Source organism: Tamandua tetradactyla, chromosome 18 (genome assembly GCF_023851605.1).
Source record: "Tamandua tetradactyla isolate mTamTet1 chromosome 18, mTamTet1.pri, whole genome shotgun sequence".
Lineage (NCBI taxonomy): Eukaryota > Metazoa > Chordata > Mammalia > Pilosa > Myrmecophagidae > Tamandua > Tamandua tetradactyla.
Window position 1 is genome coordinate 47426677 of NC_135344.1, and position 26973 is coordinate 47453649.

Genomic DNA, 26973 nt, shown 5'->3' on the forward strand with positions numbered 1-26973 from the left:
TTCCAATAAAGTAGATAATATACAACTAGGAAAAAAAAGGAAAGAAAAGGAAGAGGAGAAAAGGAAAATAAAATAAGCTCATTAGTTGTTATTTATGCAGAAAGTAGGAATCAAGGGATAACATTAAACACAGATGAACCAGCTGGTAAAAAAATCAAATCAGAAACTAGGAAATCACAGACATTTAAAAAGGACATAAATACAAATATAACCAGTGGAACAAAATACAAACCTTCCTTGATACTAAAGAAAACTAAAATATAAAAGAGCAGAGACAACATACCATATGGAGAGAAACACAGTAAAATGTAACCTGATACACATGTAATTATAACAAAACAATATGATGGAGTTGAAATGAAATATAGCACTCATTTTACTATATATGAACAGGCTTAATTAACACCACGGTTAAAACAATAATTTTGCATTTGGTTCACAAAGCAAGATCCAACTCTGTGTTATATATAGAAGATACATTTAAAGTGATTTAAAAGGTTTGAAAAGGTATACTGGGTGTGGTAGATTGAATCATGCCCCCCACAAAGATATGTTCAAATCCTAATGCCCTCCTATGGGTGAACGCATTTGTAAATAGGATCTAAAATTCTATTTAGATGATGCCAAATTGAACCAGGGTGTGTCTTAATCTGGTATGACTGGATTCATACAGCAAAGGAAATTTGGACACTTTTTAAAATTCAGAGTGGTTACAAAAAATAATAATAGTAATATCAGCTCTGGGCTGTATATGAGGCATTCTAAAATGAAGTCTTAGAAAAAAAAAAGCCAGGTAAGTGTTATCATATATACATGTGTATATATAACAATATTAATATCAGACAAAATAGAATTCACAGCAAAAAGCATGTTCTGGTATAAAGGGGGTTATTTCATATTGATGAAAGTTATATTCCAATAAGAAAGTATGAGAATCATACATATTTGTATACCTAAAAGTGTAGTTTCAGAATATAAAAATAAAAAATGGATAGATCAGGGAAACAATGCAAATCAAAAACCCAATGAAATACTACTTCATACCCAGTAGTATGGCTATATTCAAAAACAGTATGGGTGAGGATGTAGAAAAATCAGAAGCCTTGTTGGTGGGAATGTAAACTTGCACAGCTGCTTTGGAAAGTAGTCCCGCACTTCCTCACAAAAATAAACATAGTTATCTTATGACGCAGCCACTGTGCTTCTACACCCAAGAAAAATGAAAACAGATATCCACACAAAATTTCTACATCAATGTTTAGAGCAACATTATTCATATGGTCAAAAAGTAGAAACAACCCCAATGTCCATGGAATGATGAGAGGATAAAATGTGGTATATCCATATGTTCTGGTTTGCTAGCTGCCAGAATGCAATATACCAGAAACAGAATGGCTATTAAAAAGGGGAATTTAATACACTGCTAGTTTACAGTTCTAAGGCCAAGAAAATGTCCCAATTAAAGCATTCTATAGAAATGTCCAATCTAAGGTATCCATGGAAAGATACCTTGGTTCAAGAAGGCCAGTGAAGTTCAGGGTTTCTCTCCCAAGTGAGAAGGCACGTGGTGAACAGGGTCAGGGTTTTTCTCTCTCATCTGGAAAGGCATGTGGTGAACATGGTGTCATCTGCTAGCTTTCTCTCCTGACTTCCTTTCACAAAGCTTCCCGGGAGGCGTTTTCCTTCTTCATCTCCAATGTGCTAGCTGATGGACTCTCTGCTTCTTGCGGCTATGTTGTTCTTCTCTGCTCTCTCTGAATTTCCCTCATTCTCCAAAATGTTTCCTCTTTTATAAGACTCCAGAAACTTATCAAGACCCACCCAAACGGGTGGAGACATGTCTCCACCTAATCCAGCTTAACAACCACTCTTGATTAAATCATATCTCCAGGGAGATATCTGATTACAGTTTCAAACATACAGGGTTGAATAGGGATTAGAAGAAATGAATGCCTTTACAAAATGGGATTAGGGTTAAAACATGACTTTTCTAGGGTACATACATCATTTCAAACCAGCACACCACACAACGGAATTTTATTTGGCAATAAAGAGGAATGAAGTGCTATCTGCTACAACATATACTAAATGTGAAAGAAGCGGTCAGAAAAGACTATTTATTGTATAATTCAATTTATATGAAATCCATAGAAACAGAAAATAGGTTAGCAATTACTTAGGCCTGAGGGGCAGGAGTGAGTGTTAGAGAATGGAAAGTTACTGCTAATGGGTATGGAAATTGGGACAATAAAATGTTCTAAAATTGATTGTGGTCATGGTTGCACAACTCTGAATATACTAAAAACCATTGAAATGGGTGGATTGTATGGTGTGAATTATTTCTTAATGAAGTATTTTTTTTTAAAGAAACCCTGATAGAAATACAAAGAGAAATTGACAGATTAAAAATGCGATTGTGAAATTGTTTAATTATGGACATACAGCAGATTATTCTGTGGAGTATTAAAAATGCCCATATAGGTTCAGTAATGCTATAAAAAAGGGTGGGACCTGGCCTCTCTAGCTTTAATATAGTTCCCACTGGTGTGTGGAGTCCTTGGTTTTAGTCCTAGATTCTGATGCCAACCTTGTCTGGGCCCTGCAAAATCCTTCTGTCTCTCTGGGCCTCAAGTTTCTTCACCTGTAAAAGAAGAGAGGAGACTGTGTGGTCACTAAACCTCTCTGTTCGCACTCCCTAAAAGTTTCTCTTGATGTGCTGTTCCTGGTGGGCTCTCAGGTCCTAGCATCTCTTCCCCATTAGGAACTAGAGCCCCAGGCAATCAGTAGCAGAAACCTGATAGAAAACCATGCAAAGAGAGAAGATAATATATATTCATTTTCCTCTGAAGGCCATTGTCAAGCTGGATCTATGTTCATTTGAGTGTTGAAGCAATGTATTTTCTCTTCTATGTGAGATATTTTCTTTGTATTTGCATTCAAGAAATTTGACTCTTAGGGATATTTATTTGCATTTTCTTTGCAGTTGTCCTATGAACTCTTTCCAAAAAAAAGTATGAGCGACTTTGATCAGAGGTAAATAAAGCAATGAGGGGACTTACTATTCTGGATTTCATTCTGACCAACCAGGTGGAAATGATGGGAACCACAGGAAAAAGTGAACTGGCAGGTCTCATCCTGGCATAATGGAAGGAATGTACAGTTTAGAGTCATGTCTGGATTTGCATCTTGGTTCATCTAACTAATAGATGTAGGACCTTGGCCTGTGAAATAACCTCTCTGAGCCTATGTTTCTCAGCTACAAAATGAGAACAATAAGCCTTACCTGATAGAGTGGCAAGAATTAACAATGGTAACAGTAGGTGTTATCCTTTCCAAGTACTAACTGTAGGAACCATTTAGGACAGTTAGCCTCAACTCATACAGTGCTGAAGGAGACCACATGCCACATGAAAACCTGTGTCTTTGTGGCTATCTGTGATTTCTAGAAATCTCATCTTTATACTGAGACAAAATATGCATCTCTTGAATTTCCATCTATTGACCTAGATTTGCTATTCGAATCATTCTCTGTCATCCTTGTCACAGACCTTTGGGTACTCCAGCATGTCCCACCCTTGGCACCCAAGTGTTCTCTTGGTTAAATTCTCCCTGTTGCCTTGATTTTTCTTTAGAGAAGCTTTCCACATTCCCCATCCCCCACCCTCCTGGATGTCAGTTTGGTGACAGCCACTGTGATTTGCATTTAGGAACAATGGTCTGATTAGCCCAGAAAACATTGAGGCTGTTTCCTCTCTTGATACTTCCAAGGCAGCTGGCGTGAAATGGCTTCTTTAGCAGCTTAGTCACCTCCTTGGTTCCTGTTGAATTTGCATTCAAACTGAAACCTCCAGATTTTTTCAGATGGGTTTTTTCAGAGGTCTTTAGTTCTCTTCATCCTATAGTTATCTGTACATTTCTAAACCACATATTTATTTGCTAAGTGTTTATCTATGTCATTAACATGAAATTTTTGAAAAAAAATACTAAACACAGTATGTGAATAATAGTTAACATTTATTGAAAACTTGCTATGAGTGGGGCACTGAAGAAGAACAGAGAGGTTAACTAGCTTGTGTAAATTTTCCACAGCTTGTGAGTGTCAGAGCTGGGGCCAGAGTCCATCCTCTTAACCACTGCTTTCTAATGACTACCACCATGTTACCAAACACATACACCATTGATGGGGAAAGCACTGAATTTAATTAGGTTATAGGTCTCTCTGGGCCTCAGCCTCTTATCTGGACCTTTAGTGATTGGGTTAGATCATTTCTTAGGTTTCTCTGAGTCCTGAGATTCCACAACTGCACTAAGACTGATGAAAGTGTAGAAGAGAAGTCAACCTTTTTATTTTCTTACTCAGGGGCTTCTGCATATTAACTTCTGCATATACAAGTTTTCAGCTGGATTCTGCTTGCATCTGAGCTTAGTATAGAAATTCACATTCATGCCTATAGAATTTCATCTTATTAGATTAGTTTGGGGTATAAGCACTGACCTAACATGAGCGTCTGAGATGGGCATTTCTTCAGGCAGCAGCACTGCTATCCCTCCTACTCTGCAGCATCTGAGGGCTGATACTTAGGCCCTCTAGCCTTCTTCCAAGTCTCTGGTCATATGCAGCAGCTCGCATCTAGCCTGTGAGGGCTTGCACTCCTGCTAGAAATGCTTCTTGAATGTAGCGACAACTTGGCACACTGCTCTCTCCAGACCTGTGGGGTTTTTGCTTTTTTTTTTTTTTGGCTTTTAAAAATGGAATTTATTATATTGCAAATTTACAGTTCTAAGGTCATGAAATTGTCCAAATTAAGACACCAACAAGAGGCTACCTGCACTCAAAAAAGGCTGATGCTGTCCAGAATACCTCTTTCAGCTGGGAAGTTATGTGGCTGGCATCTGCTGGGGTCTTTAACTTGTGGACACCTCTGTCAACTGGGAAAGCACATGGCAACATCTGCTAGCTTGCTTTCTTGGTTCCTCATTTCATAATGATTCCCCAGGGTTGTTTTCCTTCTGCATCTCCAATGGTCTCTGGCTCTGTGGGCTCTGTTGGCTCTGAAGCTTTTCCCAATGGTTCCCTCTTAAAAGGCTCCAGTAAGCGACCCCAACTTGAATGGGTAGAGACACTTCTCCATGGAAACCATCTAATCAGAAGGTACCACCCACAACTGGGTGGGTCACATCTTCATAGAAATAATAAAAAAGATCCCACCCAGCAATATTGAATGAGGATTAAACAATATGGCTTTTCTGGAGTACACAACAGTTTCTGCAGAACTCTTTTAAAGAAGGGTCCCAAAATGTCATTTCCTTGAAATAACCACTTGTGGTACAACAGAGCTGAGATATGATCACAGACCGTGGGTCAAATTATATGGCCAGGAGCGTCAGCAGTGAGGGGACCCTGCAAGCTCTCGGGTAGGGGTCAACGAGGTTGAAGAGATGTGGAGCAGCGTCACCTGCACCCCATTCCTATGTCCTGTTCTGCATGCTCGATTCCACAGCACTCAGTTGAGCCACTTTCCCGTCTTTGGCACGCTCTCTTCTACCACCGAAGAAAACATGTTGGGTCTATTTCTGGCCCTTTTTCCCGTAACCCCCAAATGTAAGCAAGAGCCTTGTCTTTTCTTGGTCATCTTACATCCCCTGTTTACACGAAGAATTATTCTTATCAAATTGTTTTTATTTGTCAATTCCCAGTCTTTGGACTACAAACACAGACTAAGAGGACATAATAGTTGACTGATAGAAACCTCAACAGTGTTATGGGAGACCTTGGAGAAAATCCCCTTTATGGTGCTGGGGATTTTTCGCTCATTAGCTACAGATAGGATGAATAGAATTGTACATCTTCAACAGTGAAAATAACATGCAATTTTGCACATTTCCAGTTAATTTTCCCTTTGTTTAGAAATTATGCTTGCTTATTTAAAAATATTTCTAGTCAAGACTGGGGGAAGCTTGCCTCATAATGTCCCACATAAGATAAGGGCATTGTGATTAGACGTCACCATTAACCCAGAATTTCTGCCCTGAAGAAAGAAAGAAAAACAGGTCAGCATTCCTCACTGTGCAGGAAAGGGTCAATTCAGCAGATCTAGGTTTCTCAAACCCTGCACTGCCCAAAGAAAGGTCTGTCTTCAGGACTAGCCCTTGACTGTCAACTCAGAGATAACCTCTGAGCCGTTGGAATATCTTGCCTGAGAAGTTTTTATATGCCTGAGGCCCTGGACCACACAGTTTCATTTGACCTCTGTCGGGGGAGGTGGAAGGGTGGTGGCTAGAGACTGAGTAAAGTTAGTCCTGTGGGTGTTAGAAGCCTATGGTGACTGAACCTCAATAAAAACCCTAGACACCAAGACTTAGATGAGCTTCTCTGGTTGGCAACACTTTGTACATTTTGTCACATATAGTTACTGGGAGAATTAAGTGCTGTGGTTGCCACTCCAATGAAAAAGGACAACTGGAAGCTTTACCTTCTTTCCTCTAGACTTCACACGTGCCTTTACTCCTTGCTTATTTTAATCCATTGCTTTTTGCTGTAGTACATTGTAACCCTGACCATAATAGCTGTTCTGAGTTCTGAGTCTTTCTAGTGAATCATTGAAGCTATGGGAGGACTTGGGGACCTCTGACTCACTGGACCCCAGGACAGAAGGCAGAGATACAGTTTCAGTTGTAGCTCTCAAAGAAAAGTAAATAGAGCCAGCTCTGGAGCACTTGGTGAAGTGAAGAATCCCACTTTCAGGCAGAGGAAGGAGAATCCAGATAATAGGTGGGTTTTATAGAGTTTGCCTTTCAAAGGGATTAAGAGAATGAAACCCTTTTGTCTGTTATCTGTTTCTTGGAGTCCTGCGCTGTCTATCACATTGCAGTAAAAGGAATCAGAGTATGACTTGGCATGCTCATGTGACAGCATCCCAAATTTTGGCATGCCAAAAGATTAAGTGATTAAGTGCCTTAGCCAGGGTCACTCAGGTCTCTTCCTGACTCTAAGCCCAGAATTCTTCCTTAGCATCAAGGACCAGATTTCATTAAACTGAAGAGCAGATTCTACCTAGGGCTGGATTTCTAGGAAGGGTCTCCATTGACTTTGCACCTCCTTTTTAGCTTGGGAGCCTAGCTTCAGGGGCTTAGGGAAAGGAAGACTAGAGGTAAATGAGAAAGACTTTCCTGCCAAGCAAGCTAAGTCTGAGTACAATTTGATAGGGTTTCTCTAACTTGGAGAGAAGAATAAGGAAGGACCTGAGTGTCCTTTTGGTCAGTGTGTCTGGCTGGATGACAGTCAGTGACCAGCTGCTGCCAAGAGCACTTTTGTCATTGACCATCACATTGCTCTGAGCAGCCTGAGCTGAAACACAAAATGGATTTTCTTCCAACTGAGCCAACTGTGACGACTGCAAACTATTCTGATTTTCTTCCTTTCCTTGGTTCACTTCTTCTGTTGATTGAACTGTCTTTCATTGTTGGACCTTCCTCCAGTTCTGTTTCCCCAGTGTCCCCAGGTCCCTTGGACTGGCCAGCTGGCTATATGGAGACAATCAGCTTTCAGACCCCACGCCGGCCTTCTCCTCGTCCCTGACCCATTATGCAGGCTCTTGCTGTCTTGCCCACACCTGGCTCTGATGACAGCATGGGCACCACCACTGAATGTGCTGTGTGATTAAAAGGCCTCCAAATGAAGCAATCTGGAGGCCTGTTGATTTAGAAGCCCTAGAGAGGCACTAAGGCAGCTGTGCATTCTCAGGCTTTCAGATCACAGCTCACAACCCCAGTCCTTTAAATGCCTGGTAGCAGGCCTGAGCCACCCTTTCTTAGCATAGCCAGATTTCAGCTTCCAGGTTTTTGGCCATGCTGTGAGAAAGAATTTAAGGGCATAGCCCAAAGACTAAGCAGATAGAAAATTGAATGAAAACGCATGTATGAGGACATGTGGGCACTCTTGCAAAGACAGATGTGAGGAAGGTGAGAGGCAATAGGCAATGTGGGCCATTTACATTCATAGATCAATTTTACTTATTCCCCCTCTGACTTACTTGTTAAGGGCTTTTTCTTTTACCCTCCCTTCTCTCCAGGGTGGTGCCTGGTGGTAGATAGTGCATTTGGGTTGGTTGGTTGACTCTACTCTTCTCTATAGATGACTCACACAGGTAGGGGTCATTTGGCTTCTGATGGGTTGGCTGCCACTGGGTGTTTCCTGAAAGTGGATAGCCCCTGGGCAGGTTGTCTGTTCAGGCCATGAGTCGTCCTAGTCTTGACTGGCCATTCTTGCTTAAGGTCTCCTTCATGGTTTTTTCCTCTGCCCTCTCTCTGTTCTAGCCTGCCTCACTAGTGACGGTGAGAGTGGCATAGAAGGGGTCCCTCATATGCTATTTCAAGTATAATTGTAGATGTTCCTAAACTACCTGACATTTTTGCTCCTGCTTGATGGAACTCTTACTATAATACAACAACAGTTCATTACCTCTGCTCAAGCTTAGTTTTGTGGTAATATATGACCTTGGTGAGAGACTGAATATACAAACTAATAATGGCCAGCCCATATATGACAATGGAACTCTGTTGTACAACCTCTGCAGTAACCAGTTCAGGGAGCAAAATCACAACTTCTACCTCAATCAGCCCAGGATGTTCAGGACTTTGTCAGTGACTGCCAGCTTCCCTAACGTTGTCTCCCACTACCAGTCCCCATTCTTCCCTACTTCTAACTCAGAAAAAGCCAGAAAAATCTAAAGATTGCCCCAACCAATCACATAGGCTGCCTGCTTCTAGTTAACCCACCCCTGGCTTCCCTATCTTAACACACTCCAATCAGACCACATGTGAAATCTTTCTTTCACTATAAAGCTTTTTCCCTCCCACGCCTGCCTTTGAGTCTCTGCCAAATGCAAGTGAGAGTGGCTGATTCCCTTGCTGTAGTACGCTGTGAACAAAACTCCTGTTTGTTCTTATTGGATTGGCCTTCCTTACCACACTGGGTAAGCCATTTCAGCTCTTCAGCTTCCAGCCCACCTTCTGTCCCCAAATGCTCAAATGGAAAATATCCTGAGTATTGAAAAGGGAGTGATTTTAGGGTGATGGGCTCTATTTCCATTAAAAGAAGACAATAAAATGACTGTAGAGAAACAGGGAAAGCATATTTATTCTTCATGTGTGGAGTTGTCTCTGCATTAACCACATGGATGAAAAGGAAAGTTGCCAACCCGGGGGCCCAGGCGCCACTGTGAATGGAAAAAACAAGTTCTGCAGAGACTCAAGCTCTAAGCAATTGGAAATTCCCTGAAATAAGGATGCTTTTCCTACTTAAGGCTGAAGCCCTACCCCATCCTGCAGATAGCTCGTTTGCTCCCTCTAGAACCTCCCATTAGCAGCAATTGAAAAAAGGTCTTCCAGCAACTTGACACTTTTTGAAATGCTAATTGATGCTAAACAGAACCATCAGGCTGTCATTTCACACCTACTCACTCCCTGCCCTGGGCTTTTTTGCATATTTGAATCAATAACTTTTTCTAAACCTGGCAAGTGTGAGGTATGCAAACAGACTGCTCCTAACATCCTAGCTGAGATCTGCACCTGTGGGGCCCCAGAAAATCCCACAGCAGTCCCAGTTGACAGTGTTTTAACTCTTCTGCAGGTGGAATGCTCAGATTATCCCAAAAGTGACTACTATCAGAGCTTTGAGTATTTATATAAACTGGTTGAAAAACACTAATCAACTCTGATGCTTAAGCAGTGAAACAGTTTGAAATGAAGGCAGCATATATAGACAGTAAAAGAAAGAATGTAGGGAGGAGATTGCCAAGTTAGGTACAAAACTGGTTAATGTTCATAGGACAAGAAAACCATAAACTTTGAGGTTATCTTCTCCACTGGATAGAAATAATTTGTAACAGCAAATGACCCTTAGGCTTGTTAGACAATGCTACAGTATGAGTTTAATTGGGCATACCTTAATTTTGGATATTTCACACTGTTATGGGTTGTTACCCAGCCCCAGGGCAGCCCCATGACCTTTATATGGGTATATCCACACCCTGGGATAGTACTGTATAAGTGTCATAAATTGTCATAAAATGACCTAAGAAATGATCTCAAGTCAAAAGCAGGTTCAACATGACTCTAGTTTGGATATTCAATGCAATTTATTTGTTTACTTAATCCGAGATGCCAAATGCAACCAACATGCAATAACTATGTCAAGGGCACAAAACACATTTAAAGGTGAAGGATACCAGAGTCTCGAAAGTTCGTAGACTAGAGGGCCAATGCAAGGCAGGAGGGTACTGTAACTGAGATGTTAGGATTTAGGGGATAATTTTGACTACTGAATCATTATATAGATATTCCTTTTTGCTTTCTAGTATATTGGAGTAGACAGAGGGAAATATCTGAAATCTCTAAATTGTAATCCAGCTTCCTTAATCTCCGATGATGATTGTATAGCCTTCATCTTTTGCTGCTGTGTTCGCAAAAACCTTGTGACTAACCTTTTTCAACTTCAGAGTCTTGTAATCACTAAAGACAGCCGCTACTGAAAGATCTTGGGTCAGTTCAGAGCTAACTCACTCCAAGTCCAACGTTATCTTGATAAACGAGACTGGAGCTAACCAAAGTGGGCTCACCTGACATGTGTAGTACCTTAGACTTTAATCTACAAGTCATTTATACCTCATTGTAATACTAAAAATCTCACTCATCATCATATTAAGGCTGCCATTTTCTTACATACATTCTGTGACTAAGCGTGTAATCAATCTGCACATGCTCAATAATCAGATCACCTCTAATTGCATCACCTGGGGTGACTGTGATCATTATCCTAAACCTGCCCATCTTTTAATTCTATAAAACTTTCAAAATAAACTGCAGTTTGGGGAGACAGATTTGGGCTGATAGGCCATCTGATTTCCTGCTATGCACCTAGTAATAAATGTTTTCTCTCTTTGAAGCCCGGGTGTCTCGGGAATTGGTCATTTGAGCTCATCGGGCAAAAGAATCCACTGCCTTTATCTGGTAACAGTACATATAATGAAAGGTCTTGAGAGCTGGTCCAATGTGGCAGCAGTCGAGAGCCCAAAGCCATCAGTGGGAGGTGCTGGCCGTGGCAGTAAGGGCTGCATAAACCTTGTAGGCACAGCATGTCTGTTGGCCTCGATCTGGTGCTGCTTCAGAGGTCTGATTAGCATTATTTTTTATCATGGAAGTGTCCATGCCAGTGCATAGTGTATCTTCCATGAATGCCTGGTTATCACTTGTTACCAAAACATGTTTTTTCCCAATCTGTCTACATTTTAATTGTGGTTAACAAGTTTACAATATTTTTGAGATTCAAAATTGTTATTATAATTTCAAAACAGATGGCACTCCCAGGAGCATTTTCTAAGCTAGGGGTAGTCCTTGCAATTGATTTTGCCCCATCAAAGAAAAAAATTGCATCAGGCAAAATTAAACAGACACTGATGACTTTATTCAGTTATATGCAAGAAAGAAGAGAGAGAGACCAGAAGGCTGTTGTGAGAGAGACCAGAGACTACTGTTAAAGAGACTAAAAGGCTATCACAATAGGGGGAGAGAGGTGAAAGCAGAGGGCCAAGAGGTTTTGAGGGCTGGGGGGAGCTAATAGAAGGGGACTGGAGACAGAGATCAAGCAATGGTGTGTGTCCATTTCAGATGTCACCTCCTGAGTTTGCATGTTCCGTCTGAATTCTGAAAGGTCAGGGGCCAAGAGTCAAGGAGAAACCTGTCAACAATTTAGTCAAGCAAAGGAGAAGTAAGTCCATCTTAATAACACAAAAGGTGGAGAATTTCTTAAGGCATGTGTTTTCCAGGACCATAGGGTTTAGGTAAAACTCACCATTGTCACCTGAGCAGTGGAAGATGAAGCCCCTCTTAACTGGAGCTTCTTACCCTCAAGCCCCATTTTGGGCACTCTGGCATAGTCCTTCTGCCAGGGCACAGTGCACTGGAGGGCTGGGGTTTATAGGGTGTACCGTAGTGGAGCATGGCATAGCTAGTGCCTTTGGCCACCACAGGTTCCTCTTCATGCTCAGTTTGTGGTACCTCTCCTGGGCCCCAGGGTGGATACAGGATTCAGGGCTGGGCCATTCCCTGGACACAGGCTGGGCCTTATACACAGATGATGACAGAAATAAGATTTTTTCTGTTTGCCAAACTAGGAGGATGTTAAATTGGGGCTGTCCTCTACCGCTTCAGTGGGGGAAGCTCTCCTGCAGTTGATGAAAATGAAGCTAAAATGTAGAGAGCAGCAGCGTATGAGAAGGAATGTGTCTGAAGATGCCCTGAACCCCCCAGAGACTCCAGATGGCTCCTCACTGCCCTCAGCCAGGAAATTCCAGTAAAGATTGGGATATCTGTCACCAGCACTGAGTGTCCTCATACTCCTGACACTCCATACCCAGCCCACAACCATTCAGAGGTAACTCCAGTACCAGTTCCTGGTCACTCTCTTGGGTGGCAGTTATATTGAGCATGTCTGAACTGGAGTCCGGCTTTCTCTCTCTATTTATAGCTGTCATGACAATACATCAAGGCAGTGTTTTTCAAATTTGAGTGGGATACAGACCCCCACCAAAAGAGAAAAAATCAACAGATCCCCTGTGTACAATTAAATTACTTTTATGGAAGTACAAACATATAACATATGCCCATAGCTATATAAAACTAAAATTTTCAAGTATAATACCAACAAAATTCAAATTGAAAACAATAGTTTAATGACATTATATTTTGCTAAAATCACATTGAAGAAATTGAGTTTATTAGACAATGTCTCTAGTTCAGAATTTTGATAGGGAATAAATTCTGGGAGAAACCTTTGGACCGATGTTGGATTTGATTTGCAAGTATTTTTTTTTTTTTTTTTTACATGGGCAGGCACCCGGAATCGAACCCGGGTCCTCTGGCATGGTAGGAGAGCACTCTTGCCTGCTGAGCCACTGTGCTCACCCAGTTTGCAAGTATTTTGTTGAGGATTTTTGCTTCTATATCCGTTAGAGAGATAGGCCTGAAGTTTTCTTTTCTTGTAGTATTTTTATCAGGCTTTGGTATTGGGGTGATGTTGTCTTCATAGAATGAGTCAGGTAGTGTTCCCTCTAGTCAGTTTTTTTGGGGGGAAGAATGCAAGCAGGAATGGTATTAATTCTTATCAGAATGCTTGTAAAATTAGCCTGTGAAGCCATCCAGTCCTGGGCTTTTCTTTGTTGGAAGTTTTTTGATGACTGATTCAGTTTCTTCCTTTGTGATTGGTTTGTTGAGGTCTTCTACTTCTCAAGGCAGTGTAGGTTATTCTTGTGTTTTTAAGAAGTTGTCCAGTTCGTCTAAGTTGTCTAGTTTGTTAGTAAAGAGTTGTTCATAGTAAACTCTTACCATCTTTTTTATTCCGTCAGAGGCCATGCTAATGACCCCCTCTCATTTCTGATTTTATTTACTTTCTCTCTGTCTTTTACAGTCTACTTAAGGGTTTGTTAATTTTATTGATCTCAAGGAACCAACTTTTGGTTTTATTGATTCTCTCTATTATTTTTTTTATTCTCCATTTCATTTATTTCTACAGTAATTTTTCTTATTGCTTTCCTTCTGCTTACTTTGGGATCAGTTTTCTATTCCTTCTCTGGTTTCTACAGTTATTCAGTTAGGTCATTGGTTTTAGCTGTTTCTTCCTTGAATACAGGCATTTAGGGCTATAAATTTACCTCTCAGCATTGCCTTCAATGTGTACTATAAGTTTTGATAAGTTGTGTTCTTGCTTTCATTCTTCTCAAAATATTTACTGATTTCTCATGCAATTTCTTCATTGACCCACTGATTGTTTAACAGAATGTTGTTTAACCTCCATGTATTTGTGAATTTTCTGGTTTCCCAGTTTTTATTGATTTCCAAATTCATTCCATTATGATCAAAGAAAGTGCTTTGTATAATTTAAATCTTTGAAAATTTATTAATACCTTTTTTGTGTCCTAGCATATGGCCTGACCTGGAGAATTTTTGATGAGCACTTGAGAAGAATGTATACCCTCCTGTTTTGGGGTGTAATGTTCTATATATGTCTGTTAGGTATAGTTCATTTATATTATTTAGGTTCTCTGTTTCCTTACTGATCCTCAGTTTAGATGGTCTATCTGTTGAAGAGTATGGTGTGTTGAAGTCTCCCATTATTATTGTAGAGATGTCTGCTCCTCTCTTCAGTTTTGTCAGTGTTTGCCTCGTGTACTTTGGGTACCTTGCTTAGGTACATAAGTATTAATGATTGTTATTTCTTCTTGGTGAATTGCCCTTTTTATTAATATATGCTATCCTTCTTTATCTCATAACATGTTTGCATTTAGAGTCTATTTGTTTTGATATTAGTGTAGCTACCCCAGCTTTTTTGTTTATTGCTTGTGTGGAATAACTTTACCTACACTTTCACTTTCAGTCTATTTGTATCTTTGGGTCTAGAATGGGTCTCTTGTAAACAACACATAGATGGATCCTATTTTTTTATCCATTCTGCCAATCTGTGTCTTTTGATTGGGGAATGTAATCCATTCACAGTCAATGTCATTACTGTAGAGATAGTACTTCAACCATTATATCCTTTGGCTTTTTGTGTCAGATCTATTTCTTCTCTCTTTTTATCCTTGTAGTTACCATTTTTTTATTTATACTCTTCATTTCTATACACTCCTCCAGGCCTCTCCTGTCTTTATTTTCAGCCAGCAGACCTCCCTATAGTAGTTCTTGTAGGGCTGGTGCCTTGCTAGCAAACTCTTTCAGCTTCTGTTTATCTGTGAATATTTTATATTCTCCCTCATTTTTGAATAACAGGTTTGCTAGATAGAGAATTTGGGGCTGACAGTTTTTCTCTTTCATTATCTTAAATATATCATGCCACTTCCTTCTTGTCTCCATGGTGTCTGATGAGATAGCAGCACTGTCTTATTTGGCTTCCCTTCTACATGATGAATTGCTTTTCTCTTCCTGTTTTTAGAATTTCTCCTTCTCTTTGGCATTTGACAGTCTGATTAGTGTACGTCTTGGAATAGGTCTATTCAGGTCTAATCTGTTTGGAGTACGTCGGGCTTCATGGGTTTGCATATTTATATCTTTTATAGGGGTTGGGAAATTTTAAGCCATTATTTCCTTGAATATTCTTCCTGTTTTTTTCCCTTCCCTTCTCCCTCTGGACCACCCATGTTGTGTATGTTTGTGCACCTTGTGTTGGCAATCATTTCCATGACAGCCTGCTCAAATTTTTCCATTTATTTTCTCCATTTGTTCTTTTTTCTGCTTGAATTCAGTTGCTTGGCTTCTAGTTCACTGATCCTTTCATTGGTCTCTTCAAATCTGCCTTTGTGTGTGTCTAGTATATATGTATTTTTATCTAGTATAGTTTTAATTTTACCTGCAGTATGTTTTATTTCCATAATGTCTGTTATTTTTCTATGTATTTTTTCCAATTTTTCTTTATGCTTCCATACTGTCTTCCTTTTTACTTTTTTTTTTTTAACTTTTTTTATTATATAATATAGTATATATACAAAGCAAAGAAAGAAGAAAGCAATCTTTTTCAAAGCACTCTTCAACAAGTTGTTACTGGACAGATCCTAGAGTTTGTCATGGGCTACCACAGCATCCTCTAAGATTTTTCCTTCTAGCTGCTCCAGAATATATGAGGCTAGAAGAAATAAATATTTTTTATCATCACAATCAACTTTTTTTCTTTTTTTTGTGAAAAATAACATATATACAAAAAGCAGTAAATTTCAAAGCATAGCACAATTACTTGTAGAGCATATTTCAGAGTTTGACATGGGTTACAATTCCACAATTTTAGGTGTTTACTTCTAGCTACTCTAAGATACTGGAGACTAAAAGAAATACCAATTGAATGATTCAGCAGTCATATTCGTTTGTTAAACCCTGCCTTCTCTGTATAACCCCACTATCACCTTTGATCTTTCTGTCCCTCTCTTTAGGGGTATATGGGCTATGCCCATTCTAACTCTTTCATGTTGGAAGGGCTGTCAATAATATAGGGTAGGGAGATGGAACTAGGCTGATATTCTGGAAAGGCTGAACCTTCTAGGTTTCAAGACTTATATGGTCCAGGGACCCATCTGGAGTTTGTACGTTTCTGAAAAGTTACCCTAGTGCGTGAAGCCTTTGTAGAATCTTATATATTGCCCTAGATTGCCCTAGGATTGGCTAGAATGGTTTTGGTTAGGGTTTGACAAGTTATGATAGGTAGCAATGTCTAACTGAGGTTTATATAAAAGTAACCTCCAGAGCAGCCTCTCAACTCTATTTGAGCTCTCTCAGCTACTGATACCTTATTTGTTACACTTCTTTTCCATTTTTTGGTCAGGATGGAATTGTTGATCCCACTGTGCCAGGGCCAGACTCATCCCTAGGAGACATCTTCCATGTCGCCAGGGAGACTTTCACCCCTGGATGTCATGCCCCACGTAGTGGGGAGGGCAATGATTTCACTTACAGAGTTGGATTTAGAGAGAGTGAGGCCACATCTGATCAACAAAAGAGGTCCTTCAGAAGTAACCCTTAAGCATAGCTATAGGTAGGCTAAGCTTCTCTGATACTTACATAAGCTTCACAAAAGTAAGCCTCAAGATCAAGGGCTTGGTCTATTGATTTGGGTGTCCCTGCTGTTTGACACAGTATCAGGGATTTCCTGATGGTAAAGTTTAATAATTCCATATTTTTTCTCCCATACCTCAAGGGACTTTGCCAATACTTTTTGATTATCTGCTTAATATATTCTATGCTGTATCTAGGCATTACATTAAGCTATACAGGATTAAAGGCCCTCATTTTTATTCTGGATTCTTTGTGTTTCAGCTGTTCAAATGAGCTGTCCAAACAGGTTGAGTGGGATTATGCGCTACAGAAACTTTAGGTTCCAGACAAAATAAACCTTTCATCCTTTGGTCTTACCTAGTGTCTTCTTAATATCCTTGATCTCTTTATGCTTAGTTTCCTTAATTTCTTTGAATTGATTCAGGAGGTATACTTGAACATGTTTGATTAGTTGTTCTAGATTCTGTGTCTTCTCTGACTTTTTGACTTGTTCCTATGACTGGACCATTTCTTCCCGTGTTTTAGAATGCCTTGTGATATTTTGTAAATATCTAGTCATCTGATTATCTTGATGAGTCTATTCTGAAGGTTAGTTTTTCTCTCTTGTCTAAGACTTAGATGTTGCCTGGGTTTGTATTAGGGCACTGCTTTTATAGTTGAGTCATCAGTATTTCTCAGCCAATACAGGGCTGGGCATCCATGCAGGGGGTGTAGACCAGCTCCAATGGGCCTAGGATAGGGTCTGGAGAGGCTCTAGAAATCCCCGTGCTTTTCCTCTGCACTGGCTTGTCCAGGAGATGGCACCCTTCAGTTATTTATTTGTTCCTTTGTGGAACCCAACAGTGTCTGGATGGGCAGGGCTGAAACTGCATTGTTCCTGTGCTCTCCCTTCACCGTTCAATATCTGGTTCAGTGTCCTCCTCTGTACTTGCAGCAGAGGACTCTCACTGCTGTCCCTGTCCACAGCAAGGATTAAGCCTCTTGTTACTGTTTCTCTCAAGGGTAGGGAATGGGCACCAGGAGTCATGGCCAGAGTTATAGTCTCTGTCCACATTTTCTCAGACTCTTCATCTCTCACTGGCCTTAGCCTTTGAAATGTCCTCCCTCGTCTTCTTGGTCACCAAACAGTTGATTTGAATTATTTTTGCCTCAGTACTTGCAGCTTTTGAGAATGAAGTAGATTTACCATTCTCTCCCTAGTCCTCCACTTTGAGAGTTCCTCTTTGGTGCTCTTTTATTTTCTGCCCTCTTCAGCAGCTAAAGTCCTGCCATTGGTCCCTGTGGACTTGGGAATCTGTGACTGGATAGAGGTGGGGATCTGTCTCACTGCTGTGAGAGATTTTATAGTCTATGTCCCTGGTGGGAAGAGGGAGGGACCAAGGCTGCTGCTCTGGGCACTTCCCAAGCTGTGTGGGACTGAGTGAGGGGGAGGGAAGAGGATTAAGTCAGTCTGGGACAGAAGTTTCCTACCTAATATTTTTACTTTCTTCTATTCAGCATTTGTGGGATCCTTCTCCAGTCTTTACCTTCCTCCAGGGTTCTGAGCAAGTGATATTTGTCTTTTTTGGTTGCTGAATCTCTGGGGATTTTCAGTAGGTGTCTTACATCGCCACGCTGATGATGTTTCCCATATCTTACTTTTGCCTCTCTTTTTATCCTTTTAGTTATCCTTACTGATAATTTTTATTTCTGTACTCTATTCCAAGTCTCTCTCTCTTGTATTTTCATTTGAGACTGTAGGACTCCTTTTAGTATTTCTTATAGGGCAGTGTGCTGGTTTGAAACTGTTATGTTCTCTGGAAAGGTCATGTTCTTTTAATTTTAATCCAATTAATTCTAATCCATTGTTTAGGGTGGAACCTTTGATTGGGTCATTTCCATGGAGATGTGAAGCACCCAATTGTGAACAGAACCTTTTGATTAGATTATCTCCATGGAGGTAAGGCCCTTACCTTTAATTTTCAAAGTTCACTCATTAATGTTAGTTCATATTAGTGAGACCATACAGTATTTGTCCTTTTGTTTCTGGCTAACTTTACCCAGTATAATGTCTTCAAGGTTCATCCACATTGTTACGTGCTTCATGACTTATTCTGTTTACAGCTGCATAATATTCCATCATATGTATATACCACAATTTGTTTAGCCACTCATCCTTTGGATATTTGTGCTATTTTCATCTCTTGGCAATTGTGAATAATGTGCTATAAACATTGGTGTGCAAATGTCCATTTGTGTCCTTGGCTGCAGCCCCTACAAATATATACCTAGTAATGGGATTGCTGATCATATGGCAATTCTATATTTAGCTTCCTGAGGAACAGCAAAACTGCATTCCAGAGTAGTTGCAACATTTTACATTCTGACCAACAGTGAATAAGTGTGCCTTTTTCTCTACATCCTCTACAGCACTTGTAGTTTTCTGTTTTTTTTTTTTAATGGCCTTTCTAGTAGGTATGAGTTATCTCATTGTGGTTTTGATTTGCATTTCCCTAATAACCAGTGAGATTGAGCATATTTTCAGATGTTTTGAACCATTTGTATTTTCTTTTTTGAAAAATGTTGGTCCTTGTCTTTTGCCCATTTTTAAATGGGGTTGTTTGTCTTTTTGTTGTTGAGTTGTAGAATCTCTTTATATGTCCTGGATATTAAGCCATTAACTGTATTTGGTGTTCTAATTTGCTAGCTGCCAGAATGCAATATACCAGAAACAGAAAGACTTTTAAAAAGGGGAATTTAATAAGTTGCTAGTTTACAGTTCTAAGGCCAAGAAAATGTCCCAGTTAAAACAAGTCTATAGAAATGTCCAATCAAAGGCATCCAGGGAAAGATACCTTGGTTCAAGAAGGCCGATGAAGTTCAAGCTTTCTCTCTCATCCAAGAAGGCACATGGTGAACACAATCATGGTTTCTTCCTTGGCTGGAAGGGCACACGACAAGCACAGAGTCATTTGCTAGCTTTCTCTCCTGGCTTCCCGTTTCGTGAAGCTCCCCAGGAGACATTTTCCTTCTTCATCTCCAAAGCGCTAGCTGATGGACTCTCTGCTTCATGGTGCTGCAGCATTCTCTGCTCTCTCTGAATCTCCTCTTCTCCAAAATGTTTCCTCTTTTATAGGACTCCAGAAGCTTATCAAGACCCACCCAACTGGGTGGAAACATGTCGTCACCTAACGCAGCTTAACAACCACTCTTGATTAAATCACATGTCCAGGGAGATGATCTGATTAAAGTTTCAAACATACAGTATCGAATAGGGATTATTCTACTTTTACGAAATGGGATTTTGATTAAAACATGGCTTTTCTACATCCTTTCAAACCATACATCCTTTAAAACCAGCACATTTGGTTTCCAAATATTGTCTCTCATTGTATAAGCTGCCTTTGCATTTTCCTGACAAAATATTTTAATGCACAAAAGTGTTTAATTTTGAGGAGATCCATTTATCTATTTCTTTTTTCATTGCTCATGCTTTGCATGTAAGGTCTAGGAAACCACCTTCTATCACAAGATCTATAATATATTTTCCCTTAAAAGTTTTTATGGTCTTAGTGCTAATGTTTAGATGTTTGATCCACTTTAAGTTAATGTTTGTATACTTTGTGAGATATGGGTCCTCTTTCATTCTTTTGGATATGGATATCCAGTTCTCCATACACAATTTATTTAAGAAGCTGCTCTGTCCCAGTTGAGTTGGTTTGATCACCTTATCAAGGATCAATTGTCCACAGATGAGAGGGTCTGTTTCTGAACACTCCATTTGATTCCACTGCTCAGTATATCCATCTTTATGCCAGTACCACGTTGCTTTGACCACTGTACCTTTGTAATATGCTCTAAGTTAGGTACTGTGTGACCTCCCACTTCATTCCTCTTAAGACCTTTTTAGCTATTCAGAGCACCCTGCCCTTCCAAATAATTTTTTTTATTCATTTTTCTATTTCTGCAAAATAAGTTGTTAGGGTTTTAATTGGTAATTGCATTGAATCTATTAATCAATTTGGGTAGAATTGACATCTTAACTATATTTGTCTTCCAATCCATGAACATGCTATGCCTTTCCATTTATTTAGGTATTCTTTGATTTCTTTTAGCAATTTCTTGTAGTTTTCTATGTATAAGTCTTTTGTATACTTGGCTAAATTTATTCTTAAATATTTTATTCTTTTTACTTGCTATTTTAAGTGGAGTTTTTTCTTTATTTCTTCCTCACATTGCTTATCATTAATGTATAGAAACACTACTAACTTTTGGGTGTTGACCTTGTGGTCTGCCACTTTGCTGTACTCATGTATTGCTTCATTAGCTTTGCTTTAGATTTGTTTGGCTTTTTGATATATAATATCATGTCATTGGCAAACAGTGAAAGTTTTACTTCTTTTCAGTTTGGATACCTTATATATTTTTTCTCGTCTAATTGCTTTAGCTAGAACTTCCAGCACAATTTTGAATAGCAGTGGTAACAGTGGGCATCCTTGTCTCTTTCTTGATCTTAGAGGGAAAGCTTTCAGTCTTTCCTCATTGAGTATGATGTTAGCTTTGGGTTTTTAAATATATTCCCTGTATCATGTTGACAAAATTCCCTTTTATTACTATCCTTTGAAATATTTTCATCAGGAAAGATGTTGAATTTTTTCAAATGCCTTTTCTGAATCAATCAAGATGATCGTGTTTTTTTTCTGCTTTGATTTATTGATGTGCTGTATTACATTAATTGATTTTCTTGTGTTGAACTAGGCTTGCATGCATGGAATAAATTCCACTTGGTCATGGTATATAATTCTTTTAATGTGCAGCTGGATTCAATTTGCAATTATTTTGCTGAGGATTTCTGCATGTATATTCATTAAAGATATTGGTTTGTGATTTTCTTTTCTTGTAGTATCTTTGTCTGATTTTGGTATTAGGGTGTGCTGGCTTCATAGAATGAGTTAGGTAGCTTTTCCTCCTTTTCAATTTTTTTTTTTTGAAGAGTTTGAGTAGCATTGGTACTAATTCTTTTTTTTCTCTCTAATGTTTTAATATATGGGAGGAACAGATGAAGCTGAAGGAGAAGAAAAGTATGGAGGCCAATACTCTGGAACTGACTGACTGGATATCTGTGGCTCAGAGAGGACTCTAAAACAGAGCCCTATGATTCATTACCATCCCAGCTAAAAGTAATGATGAGCAGCATTTACATTCATACAGGGTTTCCTTTCAAGAAGTTCATGATTCACCTACATCCCTTCAATTCTTATGACATCAAGGTAGAGAATAGGGGCAAAAAGGAGGTCACGTCAGTTCCGTGCCTTGAGAGCTATTTGTCAGGGCCCAGTCTCAGCGTGAAGTTGGGTTCAGTACATGGAGGCAGGACCACTGGCTGGCCTAGCAACTTGCCCACTATGTAATGCTAGCATCTTGCTTTTTGATGTTCTCATAAGGAGTCCAGGACAAGTCATATGGACAACTTGTTCCCCATTCCTTTGAAGAAATAATGAAAAAATATTGCTGACCACTCTTCTGTTTATAAAGGTAATAAATGTTGCCAGTTTTCCCCACCATATTACAAGCTATATGGTGCAAGTTGGCATCTCTGCGAGCATCTTCCAGTATCTTCTGGCTTGTTCTTGCAAATGCTGGATTTGCTCAACTATGACTGTCAGCTTGTAGCATTTGCTTGGATGAATTCATCAGCCGCACAGGGCTGTCCAAGTGAAATAATGAACATTGAAAGTGCTGTGCAAAGCCTCTCAAGAAGGGATATTATAGGTACTCAAATTGCAACTGAAGGAGCCCTTGGTTTTAGAAGAATAGGCTTTGAGTCAGGTCACCAGCTCATAATGACAATCGGCTTTCTTCACTGATGCTGATTGAATCTCTTGATTTTCAGTGACTTCTAACGGCACTGGTGTTGCAGAGGCCACTGTAACAGCACTTTGGCCTCCCCACACTAATTCTTTCTTGAATGCTTAGTAGAATTCATATGTGAAGCCATCTGGTCCTAGACTCCTCTCTCTCTCTCTCTTTTTTTTTTTTTTCACATGGGCAGGCACCGGGAATCGAACCCAGGTCCTCTGACATGGCAGGCAAGCATTCTTGCCTGCTGAGCCACCGTGGCCCGCCCCTAGACTTCTCTTTTTTGAGAGCTTCTTGATGACTGATTCAATCTCTTTACTTGCCATTGGTTTGTTGTGGTCATCTATTTCTTCTTGAGTCAATATTGGTTGTTCATGCTTTTCTAGGAAGGTGTCCATTTCATCTACGTTGACTTGTTTATTAGCCTATAGCTACTCATAGTATCCTCTCATTAGTTACTTTATTTCTGCTTGATCAGTAGTTATGTCCCCTCTCCCATTTCTTATTTTATTTATTTATTTTCTCTCTCTCTCTCTTTAAGCCTAGCTAAGAGTACATCTATTTTATCGATTTTCTCAAAGAACCAACTTCTGGTTTGGATGATTCTCTCTATTGTTTTCATCTTCTCAACTTAATTTATTTCTGCTATCATCTTTGTTATTTCTTTCCTCTTGTTTGCTTAGGGGTTAGTTTGCTGTTGTTTAAATTCTTCGGGTCAGCAGTTAAATCCTCGATTTCTGCTTATTCTTATTTTTTAATATAGGCATATAGGGCAATAAATTTCCCTCTCATAACTGACTTTGCTTCATCCCATAAGTTCTGATAGTCATATTCTCATTATCATTCATCTCCACATATTTACCAATTTCTGTAGCAATTTCTTCTTTGATCTACTGATTATTTAGAGTGTGTTTTAAAATTTCCCTTTATTTGTTAAAACTCTGGTTCTTTGATGATTATTCATTTCCAGCTTCATTCTGTTGTAGTCAGAGGTAGTACTTTGGATAATTTCAATCTTATTAAATTTGTAAACACAGTTTGTGTCCCAGCATATCTTCTATCTTGAAGAATGTTCCACGAGCACTAGAGAAGAATGTATATCCTGTTGTTTTGGGGTGTAATTATCTCTCTATATATTTGTTACATCTAACTCATTTATCACATTGTTTAGGTTCTGTATTTCCTTGTTGATCCTCTCTCTGGTTGTTCTATCTATAGTGGAGAGTGTTGTATTGAAATCTCCCACTATTATTGCTGAAACATCTATAGCTCCCTTCAGTTTTGCCAATATTTGCCTCATGTACTTTAGAGCTCCTTGAATGACAGCATAAACACTTATGATTATTATTTCCTCTTGGTGAATTAATATATAGTGTCCTTTTTTGTCTCTTATGATGTCTTTACATTTAAAATCTATGTTATTTGATAATAATATAGCAACTCCTGCTTTCTTTTGGTTACAGCTTGCATATAGCATCTTTTCCAATCCTTTCACTTTCAGTCTCTTTGTGTCCTTGCATCGAAGATGCATCTCTTATAAACAGCATTTAGATAGACATTATTTTTTTTATCCATTATGTTAATCTGTATCTTTTAATTGATGAGTTTAGTCCATAACGTTCAAAGTTATTACTGTAAAAGCAGATCTTGAATCTACCACCAAATTATTTACTTTTTGTCAGATCTATATATTCTTCCCACTCTCTCTGTTTATCTTTTAATTTGCTATTACTGATACTCTTAAATTCTGTGCCCTCCTCCAGGCCTTCTCCTGTCTTTTTTTGTCAGCTGACAGGACTCCCTTTTTCTTGTAGGGCAGGTCTCTTGTTGACTAGTTCTCTCAGTCTTTGCTTGTCTTCATAGACTTTAATCTCTCCCTTAATTTTGAAGGATAACTTGGCTGGATAAAGAATTCTTGTTTGGAAGCCTTTCTCGTTCAGGATCTTAAATATATCATATCACTGCCTTCATGTTTTCATAGTGCCTGTTGAGTAGACTGAACTCAATCTTATGTGTTTTCCCTTGTATGTAGTAGATCGTTTTTCTCATGCTGCTTTCAGAACTTTGTTTCTCTTCAATATTTAGCAGTTTGATTAATATGTGCCTTGAAGTGGCCTATTTGGATTTATTCTATTTGGAGTTCATTGGGCCACTTTGATTTATTTATGTCTTTTATAGAGTTGGGAAGTTTTCCCAAATTATATCCTGTGTTAGGGTTCTCGGGAGAAACAGAACCAATCGGAGAGATCTGTAAATATGAGATTTATAAAGATGTCTCACTGCACCGTGGGAATGGAAAAGTCCAAAATCCACAGGACAGCTGTGATGCTGGCAGCTCCAATGAAAGGTTTGGATGAATCTCACAGGAGAGGCTTGTTGGCTGAAGAAGCAGTGAAAGTCTCTTTTCTTGTTTAAAAGCCTCCAACTGAATTATCTCATTGTGGAAGATACGCCTTCTACAGATTGCAGATATAATCAGTCACAGATGCAATCAACTAACTGATAATTTAATTCACCACCCTTCTGGTTTATCAACCAGCCATGAAATATCCTTGCAGCAATGATCAGGCCAGTGCTTGCCTGACCAAACAACCGGGCATCATCACTTGGCCAAGTCGACACCAGAACCTAACCATCACAGCTCACCCCTTGTCAACTTGGCAGCCATACACATCACTTACTTTCCAAATAGAACATAATAACAGACATATAATTCACCTAACAATACTCAACTTTCCTGTGTACAACTGGAAATGCACTAAATTTCTCCAGAATACGGTGCAAGTCCTTAGGTAACATTCACTCCTACACTTCATATCCTATGTCTTAAATACTATAATATGAACAATACAACGTATTTCATATGATAAGAGGAAAACAAGATGTTTGCTTATGTACAAATGCAAACATACTCATAGCAAAACAGGGAGGAAATATTCATGTAATCACCGTCCTTGTTTCTGTAACTGGTCACATGATTGTAGTTGTGTGTGAAGTGATTGCTCAGCAAGCGCTTCAGTTGGCTATGGTTCTTTGCCAGGTTGGGTAACCCAGACCTTGATTCCTGAACTTTCTGGGCCATTGGTAGTTCTGCCTGGATTGGGTTATTGCAGTTTTCCATTGACTTCAATCACAGGGCATGGTAGTACTAAGAGATGCCTTAGGGAACCTCCTGTGTTCCAGGAAAACTCTTCTTTACCTCCATTATGTAGTTGCCATCCTATTTCCCTTTAATAGTCAAGATCAATCACCCCAGACAGAACAGTAATCCCCTTTCATGCCTGTTGATTCAGTGGCATGAGAAGCCCAAAGTGGCCAGGTGGCAGTTTTTTAACCTTCAGTTCAATAGAATCATTGTTGTGTCTCCTGGTAGGATCACTCCTCCTTTTGAAACTAAACCTGTAGACCAGAGAGCTTAAGGTTACAGGGACAGGAAGCAAAAATTTTCCTCCTGGATCACTAGAGGTGATAGTGAGTGCTGTCACTCCCATTTCCACCCCTTGATTCCTGGACTCATGAATCCTGGCTATGGAAGAAATGGCACCATATTGTGGACACTGATTCAGAGCATACACAGCCTCCGGGAGAACATTGCCCCAGCCTTGCAAGATATTGACATCTAGGTGACACTGTAATTGGGACTTCAAAAGGCCATTGCACCATTTCATCAACCCAGCTACCTCTGGATGATGGGGAACATGGTTAGACCAGAGAATTCCATGAGCATGTGCTCATTCCCACACTTCATTTGCTGTGAAATGGGTTCCTTAATCAGAAACAATACTGTGTGGAATACCATGATGATGGATACTGTATTCCATAAATGTATGGATGATAGTTTTTGCAGACGCATTGCATGCAGGAAATGCAAACCGTATCTGGAGTATGTGTCTTTGTTCCAGTTAAAACAAATCGCTGCCCCTTCGATGATGGAAGTGGCCCGATGTACTCAACCTGCCTGCAGGTAGGAGGCTGAGCACCTTGGGGAATGGTGCCACCTTGTGGGTGTCAGCTGCTGGCAGATTGGGCACTCAGCAGTGGCCATAGCCAGGTTGGCCTTGGTGAGATGAAGTCCATGTTGCTGAGACCATGAATTACCTTCATCCCTACCACCATACCTACTTTGTTCATAAGCCCATTGAGCAATGGCAGGTATGGCTGAGGAAATAGAATGACTTGTATCCATAGGATGGGTCATCTTATCTACTTATTAAAACCTTCTGCTGAAGTTACCCTCTAGTGAGCATTCACATGGGACACAAATATCTTCATGTTCTTTGCCCACTCAGAAAGGTCTGTCTACAAACCTCTTCCCCAGACCTCTGTCACCAATTTTCCAATCTGGTCCTTCCAGATCCCTGACCGTCCAGCCAAACCATTAGCAATAATCCATATGCCAGTATACAAATACACCTCTGGCCAGTTCTTCATCCAAGCAAAATGAACAACCAGGTGCACTGCCTGAAGTTCCACCCACTGGGAGGATTTCACCTCACCTTGTTCTTGAAGAACATTCCAGAATGGGGTTGTAGTGCTGTAGCT

General features: G+C 39.7%; 2 long non-coding RNA genes across 2 annotated transcripts in view; one reads left to right on the forward strand and one right to left on the reverse strand.

Moving 5' to 3' along the window:
• Positions 1-2463: 2463 nt before the first annotated feature.
• Positions 2464-26973, reverse strand: part of LOC143662156 (uncharacterized) — a 35553-nt gene continuing 11043 nt past the window's right edge. Inside the window, exon 3 of the long non-coding RNA XR_013165185.1 lies at positions 2464-2641. This is a non-coding gene — a long non-coding RNA (uncharacterized LOC143662156). The remainder of the gene's footprint in view (positions 2642-26973) is intronic.
• The window catches only part of LOC143662155 (uncharacterized), a 55515-nt gene continuing 47022 nt past the window's right edge, over positions 18481-26973 (forward strand). The window contains exon 1 of the long non-coding RNA XR_013165184.1: positions 18481-18532. This is a non-coding gene — a long non-coding RNA (uncharacterized LOC143662155). The remainder of the gene's footprint in view (positions 18533-26973) is intronic.